The sequence below is a fragment of the Elephantulus edwardii genome, unplaced genomic scaffold (assembly GCF_000299155.1).
Source record: "Elephantulus edwardii isolate Elephantulus edwardi_28Jun2011 unplaced genomic scaffold, EleEdw1.0 scaffold00062, whole genome shotgun sequence".
NCBI lineage: Eukaryota > Metazoa > Chordata > Mammalia > Macroscelidea > Macroscelididae > Elephantulus > Elephantulus edwardii.
In genome coordinates this window covers 1461893-1470485 of record NW_006399812.1, presented here as the reverse complement: position 1 = coordinate 1470485, position 8593 = coordinate 1461893, and the positions used below count along the sequence as shown (strand labels likewise).

The 8593-nt window shown below is 38.8% G+C and overlaps 1 protein-coding gene across 1 annotated transcript in view; it reads left to right on the top strand.

The window, feature by feature from the left end:
• The window catches only part of AFF3 (AF4/FMR2 family, member 3), a 618084-nt gene that overhangs the window by 124410 nt on the left and 485081 nt on the right, over nt 1–8593 (top strand). The window lies entirely within an intron of this gene.

Sequence of the window (8593 nt, the reverse complement as noted above, 5' to 3'; positions counted from 1 at the left end):
TTAAAGTAAGTAATTTAATAATTTAAATAATAGAAATTAAAAGCAGGTTATAACTTGGCTTTGGGCTTCTGGCAGCCAGAGTGTAAGAGGGAAACCTTCAGGGCTTTTTCAAATGTCACATTATCTTTAAATATAAACTCAGCAGCTGCTGAGGAGAGGTTTTTTATCCCACATTTATCTCCTAAGTTAGGAGAGATAAGTTTCCTCGCACTTTGGTCCAAGACATTCTTCATGTTGCTTTTCATAGGAACTAATGTAGGAAACAATTTTCTTTATAAAGTAATGCAGTAATTCGTGAGTTTCATCTAACCAGTACATGTCCTTTGTTTATCTTTTCATCTATGCAATAATCAAGATACTATAACTATAACATAGTACAGTGGCAGAGAAAGAAGAACACACTGCTCTTTTATCTATCCTCTATCTAGATCTTTCTTTAATGTTTTAATGCAGTATTAAAACACTACAACATCATGCAGTATATTAAATTATTAATCAAGTCTGGTTTTAAAAAATCAGCCTGGGAATGAAAACAAATGAGCAATAAAAATGTTAACTGCCAATGCTTAGTAAATAAATAATGAAGGGGTAGTTCTCTGTCATTGTCTGAACAGAAGCACATTCAGAGCACTTCATCTCTTAAATGGTCATTGTACTTTAATTAATACACAGGGAATCCTTCCTTTGGCAGAACATGGCAGTTAGTGATGCTTCTTCCCATCCAAGACAATATCTTTTTCATGTCAAAGTCCATCTAAGAATGCTACCATATATGAAAAAAAATTTTAAAACATCTTCTGGTCAATGAAGTGAGTGAGGAGTTGAAAACTGTTTAGAAACATAGAGAAGACCCACTCTCTGTGTTGGGCAGAAGGTGAACTATGCAAAGGAGATTCTGGATTTTTATGGGAAAATTTAATAAAGTAACAATTTAAGTAGAAGCATTTGTAGAGGAAATAGTTTGCTAAAGGCTAAGAAGTGTGGATAGCATTGTTGTAAAACGAGTGCTCACCCACTCAGATCAATAGTGACAGCACAGAGTCAAGATCTCTGCTTGGAAGGACAGCAAGGAGGATGGGAAGGATAAACCCAGGACTCAATGTGGTTGAAAACATATTTGTTTCCTATTATGAGTAGCTTTTATCAACATAACAGAGTTTTATATTAGAGGACTGAACCCAATATTTAGCTACTTAGGACAAGAAAAATAAGTAAACAGTAAAAGTTCTGCAACAGGCCAGTGAAGAGATCACAACATGGAATGTATGATTTCTGAAGATACCATGGTGGATCTTGGTTTACTTATGCTGGATAGAAGACGAAGCATTTCTCAGCTAGAATCTATGGAATCATATATTTTGGTAGTATTCAAAATACTTCAGGAGGACTGAGTTTTGTGTGAACTTGTTAATTAGATAAAATTATAAAAAATCAGAGATGATGGAACAGAGTTGTGCAAGGATTAGGAAGCTTAGACAGATTTTGCATAATTAACATATTTTATCAGTGATGTGGTAAACATAGTGATTTCAAACGTATGGAGAGGAAAGAAAGTTTTTTTGCACTCAAAGTCACTTAATGTCACTTAGTCGAAGACTAAGTCCTTTCCTGTGCCTCTGAAAGTTGGATAGTGAATAAGGCTGAAAGAGGAAGAAGGCAATGGCTTTGAATTGAGGTGTTGACAAAGAATACTAAATATCCCATTAATTGCCAGAAGAGAAAACCTGTGTCTTGGAGTAAACACAACCAGTGCTCCTTCAAGGCAGGGATGGTGAAACTTGGTCTCATATACTTTAGGCCTATTGTCAGGAGGGACCAATCCTTGGAAAATGCTGGGAACAGTTAAGACAGAGAGGAAGACCCTCAACCAGCTGGGTTAACACAGATACTGTAATAATGGGCTCAAGCAGAGTAGACTGTGAGGATGTGATAGCCACCCAAGCAGTTGTTAAACAGTGCATCTGTTGGGGATCCCTCTACCCAAACAACAGAACTAGTATGAGATAGACACACGTAAATGAGAGCGAGTTGTTACAAAGAAGAATCGGACACAGTTGTGGGGACTGGTTTGCTGTTAATCTGTTCCAACTTAGGTTGAAACTCACTCGGTTTCATTTACAACAGAGCAAAATCCTGCCTGGTCCTGCACCATCCCCACAGTGGCTGTTGTGCCAGGCCCATTCTTGCCATTGTGTCAGTCTACCTTGTTTGAGGGGTTCCTTTTTTTTTTTTTTTGACTAAAAGAGATCTGTACTTATTTCCATTCTAAAAAAGGTGTTCCAACAGAATGTTTAAATTATCAAACACTGTCATTGATATTTACAAGCAAAATTCCCATTCTAAAAAAGGTGTTCCAATAGATTGTTTAAATTATCAAACAATGTCAAACAATGATATTACAAGCAAAATCTTGCTGAAAATTGTTCAGGCATAAATGGAGTGGTACATTGATAGGGAATTGCCATAGACTCGGGCTGGATTCAGAAGAGACATAAATGAAGGGATATCACTGCTGATGTCAGATAGATCTTGGCTGAAAGCAGAAAATACCAGAAAGATATTTACTTTTGTTTTATTGACTGTGATAATGGCATTTGACTGTCTAAATCATAACAAATTATGGCTAGCACTGAAAAGAATATGAATCCTAAAATTCTTCATTATGCTCATGTAAAACCTATACATTAATTAAGAAGCAGTTGTCTGAACAGAACAAGAGAACACTGCATTGGAACCTCAGGAAAAGTATACATCAGTGTTATAAATTTTAATAAAACCTATTTCATATGTATGCTAAACAAATAATCCATGAAGCTGGTGTATATGAGGAAGAATGTGTCAGTAGAATTGGAGGAATACTCATTGACAACTTATGATATGCAGATGACACAATCTTGCTTACAGAAAGTGAGGGAAAAGCATTCACTATAGAAGATCAAACACTACAGCTTTCAATATAAATTATAACTCAACACCAGTAAAAAAAATTAGTCACTGGACTAGTAGACAACATCATAATAGATGGAGAGAGATGGAGAGAAGATTGAAGTTGTCAATTACGTTCTTTTACTTGAATCCACAATCAATACCCATATTAGCGGCAGTCAGGAAATTAAAAAATTTGTTACATTTGGAAAATCTTCTGTCAGTACATTTCCAAAGTGCTAAAGAGCAACGGAATCAGTTTAGAGACTTATGTTGCACCTAATTCAAGCTATGATATTTTTCTTTCTTTTTTAAAAAAATTTTATTAATTTTAATGAACATTTACAGAGATTTTGGATTTCCATTCATTCATTGTTGCACTATTTTCTCTACTCCCCCACACCCCAGTTCGTTCCTCTCCTTTTTTTCCCCTTTGAAAATCTGTTTTAATTGTCCCATTGCCACAGTGCTTGTCAAAACCAGTTCTGATTAATCTCCTTTGTCAGTGTGTCCTTTGCCATTCCCTATTACTCCTTCCTGAGAGAGCTTTCACCCTGATTCATAAGGAAAAGGGGATGGCGTATTCTCCTAGCTACTTCCTGCTGAAAAGGGATGCTGTAGCTTTCAGAGTGAAGATTTCTCTCACTACTCTAAAGGGCCCCTTTGGCAATAGGAAACACATAGACTATTATGGAGATTGATTTTGGAATTTAGATGCACTGTTATCAGTTGTGCTTAGCTGTACGTGTTCAAAGCCTTGAAGATGCATCATGGAACTCTTGCAGCCTAGAAGACACAAATTTAACTAACAAGTTAAAAGTTCATGAGTCAAAAATTAAAAGCAATAATATTTTAAGTAGAGGTTCTAATAGTGGCACAAATCAAGTTACAGAGGGAAGGTAGTTCTTAAAAGAAAAGGCTTATTGCCTAGCACTTGAGGGGTTCCTCTTTTACACTGACCTGCTTTTGCAAACATTCTGCTCCTGCTGGAATTACATTGAATCCTCTTGATAAGATGCCCATAGCATGGAAGATGAGGTCTGGCCATTCTTGCTTCTGAGGAGCATTTTGACTGCACTTCTAAAGCAGATTTGTTAGTTCTTTTGGCCAGCTGGGGTTTGTTCAGTATTCTTTGCCAAGATCACAATTCCAAGGTACACAAGTTCTTAGGTTTCCCTTATTCATTGTCCAACTTTCACTTACAGATGAGTCGGTTGAAAGTACCATGACTTGGGTCAGAGAAGGCAAGTGCATGGTTTGGGGGCTGGTTATTGGTATATGCTATTGAAATGGCTGCTACTCCATAGGGACTCTGTGAACAACAGATTTAAACCTTGCCCTATCCTGTGCCATCCACGACTTCTTTGATAGGCTGCAGCCTCTTTCTGTTGTCACTGTATCCATCTCATTGGCAATTTTCCTTTCTTTTTTCTGACCTTCTATTTTTCCCAGCCTGATGTCCTTCTCCAAGGACTGGACCATCCTGCCAACATATGTGAGAAGAAGTTTCATGTTAGGCAGGTCCAAGAAGCTGTAAAGCAGGCCATCAGGAAGTACTTTCACAAAGCTGACACTATCATTCACAGTGGGATGTCTTTTTGTGAGAACATTTTAGTTTTGTCCTTAGTGCCTTTTGACCCATGCAGAATGTTGAGTCTGAGTGTGTATATGTTAAGCATTTCTATAACCTTACACCAAAACCTAGAAGAGTGTCTAACTGGATAGTGATATTATACATGGGGCAGAGTCTTTCAGACCCATCTGTCCTCTAAAGGAGAAGACTAACCATCTGTTCCCATAAAGATTGCAGCCTAGAAAACCCTGTCAGATACTCTTCCTTGTCTTATAGGGTTTCTGTGGGTCAGAATTATTGCAGAGCATACAAAAGCAAGGTATAATCAGTCCCTGGATGGGGCAAAAAGTTGGCAGAAAATCCCACCTTCTTGAGGGTGTATATATACCTAGAAGTGTGATTGTAGCCCATTGTTTTGTTTTGGATTTCTCCCCTTTTAAAAATTCATTGATTGTATAGGGCAAAGAGAAGCAGACAGGAAATATTTTAAAGCAACTGGCAAAGAGAATGGTTCTTCTGTGGTAGAGGAGGGCATAGTACATTCTAACAACTGTATGAATACCAAATAGGATTGTAACTGCTGGTGTGAATACCAGCTGAATTTGTAATGATGAGACTCTTAAAGTAATGCATTACTTTGGACCTGAAAAGTAGAGTGTTTAATTTTTCAGTTGGTTTATTGCAGCCCTTAACAAGCTTGGCTGCTATAGTAAGTAGACAGTTAAATTAAACTCATGAATATCAGTTATGGTTTGTAACATGGAAAATGGAAACAAAAGCCTGACATTATCGTTTGTACCAATATACTGAAATGTGTGAACTGATGCTCTGTGGGTCTGCAGCTCAGAATAAATACAAGAGAGTAAGAGGGACAATACGCAGGGTGGTTTTATGTTTGTATTTTGTAATAATTGGCATCCAAGACAGCAGGAGAAGACACTGATCATGATCCTTGCTTCTGAGATGAAGGGAGAGTGGGGAATGGGGTCGGCGGTGGACAAGAGCCATTTCGCCTGAGATTGGGAAGGTGACTGTATTTGTCCTTAGGCATGGAAAGTCACCATTAACAAGAGGGCTGTTGGTAACTTTTCATGGAGCATTTTTGTTTGAAGGCAAGGTGAGGTGTGCAGAAACCTGAGGAGGCATTTTCAGAGCCAAGCTGTTATGATTGGTGTGACAGCCTGGAGAAGGAGAAGCCCCTGTTGTACCCTTGATGAGTTGTCATCCCATGTCCCACAAAGCTGTACATTACAGCTCCATCCCTTGAAGTCCACCACAGTTCTGAGGGAGGCCGAGGGGAGAGAGGATAAGAGGAGGAAGTGAAGGTGCATGATTTCCCCTAAAAAGAGCCTGAGAGGTTGTGGGAAGTGGGGAGACCACAGCTGCAGCAGCAGAAGGAAAGCAGAGTGGTGTAAGACAGGCACGGGAGCATCTTCTTGGGCTTAAGTGAGAGGCATAGCCACAGGAGGGGACCAGGCATGGGCACTGTGGATAGGGCTGTGAGCCACGCTCTAAATGCGGAGGAAGACCATACAGTGTGCTAGTATGTCAAGCAGGATCTTAAAAATGACATGTTCCTAGAACGGGCTGAACTCACTTGGTACCTTCTCTCTCTCCCCGAAGCTGAGAGGTAGGACTCCTAGAATGTTCATGGAAAGAGGCAGTTAGTTTTCTAAAAGACAAAACAGTGAACAAGGGAGCTCTGGTAGCCTAGTGTATCAGGAGCTGCACTGCCAACCGGAAGGCACACAGTTTGACTTTACAAGCTATTCCATGGGAGAAAGGTGGGCAATCTCCTCTCGTGCAGTTAAACTGCCTCTGAAAACCTGCTGAATAGTCAGCTGTGGATCTGTTCTGACTTGATGGTACACAATAACAGCAGCAACAACAACAACCAGTTGAATAAGGTACAGAAACATTGCTGCTAATATTGCTGCTATGGAGGATGTGTCTGTAAGCAGAAAGCCGTCTTTTAGATGACCACCACAAGGGACAGCTAAGTGGGATCCATTCAAGTTTCCTGGATCGAAGATACAGTTGTATCTACTGGTATTTGCTGTACACAATACTGAGAGGAAAGGGTGTAAGAGAAATTAATTTAAAATTAGATGAAAAGGAGTTAAGTTGGACTGCACTTTTGGGAAGGACCTTTTCTCCCTGCATTCTAAATTTAACCAAGTGGAATTCATTTACAGGTACCTTTCCATTCAACCTTTAGAAATGAAGGATTTGCCATTTAATACAGATGTGCATTTTATGTAAAGATAGAACACAATGTCCTTGCTTAGTTATTCCCTGGGGAACAAAGGCCCTATTGAGTATTGAGTGTATGGAGAAAGCACAGATTTTATCTCAGTCCTGGTGTTCCTACATGCATTGCCACCCGGGTGTCAGGTGGTAAAATTACAGAAAAGACAGGACCAATCTTCTGGTTCTTATTCATGAGCCCAAGAAAGCAGATCAAATGAGGAAGTAAAGGAGAGGATTTGCAAATGAAGGATGAAGATAGTGAAGAAGAAGTGTCAAACAATTGACTGGAATTTAACAAATTGAAGTAACAGTTGCAATGTTAAAGAGGTGATTTTTTTTTCTTTGTTTCTAGAAGTATTCTGAGTTGGAAATATAGGGCAAGGTTCAGAGCAGTTTTTTATAGGGTTGCTTTGAGTAAGAGTCAATTTAATGATATTTAACAACAGAGAAGAGAAATATAATAGAGGAAAAGCTGCTCACATAACAGGTTTGGAAAGTAGAATTTGGCAGAACCAGCAAGTGATTAGCCAGTTTGAAACGGGACTTTTCCCCAACCAAGTTGGCATGACTCAAGACAGAAGCTTACATAATTTGTTCAGTCAGATTAAAATGCCTCAGATATGTCAGATAAGTCTGATATAAGTGATTTATTTAACACTCAAGGGAGATCATTTTGCAGGCTATGTAAAAATGGAATGAAGGGACAATAGTTATAAAATCTAGCTTTCAAAGAAGTATAGTCTCTTCAAATTTATATGCCATTTTATTTGCTTGTCTTAAAATTGATAGCTCCCTATTTAATGGAAGTTTATAAAAAAAAGGTTGTTGTTATTATTATTTAGATTCTAATTTCCTGAGAGATACTTTCTACCCCAAATTATCTCTTCTTTGAAATTAACATTATTTTTAAATGTTTGATCAGTGCCCATCATTTTCATATGTTGGTTCAAATTAGACTTTCCCGCCCATTGTATTTCATATGCTTACTAATTCTCTCATCCACTAGAAAATACTGATAGGCTGCTATTTCTTGTGAATGTTGAATGGTAGAAATACAGCAGAAAACAGCCCACTACTGCATGACACTGATTCTAAGATGCACGTTTCTCATGTTTTATAATCTCAGAAGTTGAAACATATCCTACACTCTTTTGTGTGCCATGATTTTATTGGTGAAATACTTTCTCTTAGTGTTGGAGCAAGAATGTCACTGTTGCCCCCAGGCCTGATCACTCCTTGAAGAAACCTGATCATGTCTAAGGCAGCCAGACCAGACAGGGGATCCTGATAAGGCTCTGGGCCTAGTCACAAAAGCCAATATCCAAGTTTTTAACAGCCCCAAATTCTGAACAAAATACCTTCTTCCCTAATCCTCCCTGAAGCCCCTGTAAAAAGAAACAGTCTTTAACTTCCCTCCTGCCATTTTGACCTTCTCCTCCCATGTAGCCACTTAGTGTCTCTTTCAGACCATACAGTAAAGGCCTGTTCGTATCTTGGGACCAGCTTCTTTCTCTCTCTTGCTCTCAACTCTCTCTCAACTGATGTCAAGTTGGTTCCAAATCATAGAGGTGGGTTGACACAATGGGCTTGAATGTATCAGATATTATGAGGTTGGCAGTAGATAGGACAGAGTTCAGATCTTTGTTCAAGGGTTGCTATGATAGTACTCAACCTGACAGCACCTAATGAAAACAAAAATCAATAGCATATGTGTGTCAGAGTTGAATGGATAACACAGAGCATGTGTGTGATGTACTTTTAACAACTACTTATATGCTGTTGTTGTTATGTGCCGTCGAGTCGCCTGCGACTCATAGTGACCCTATGTACAACAGCCCTAAACTC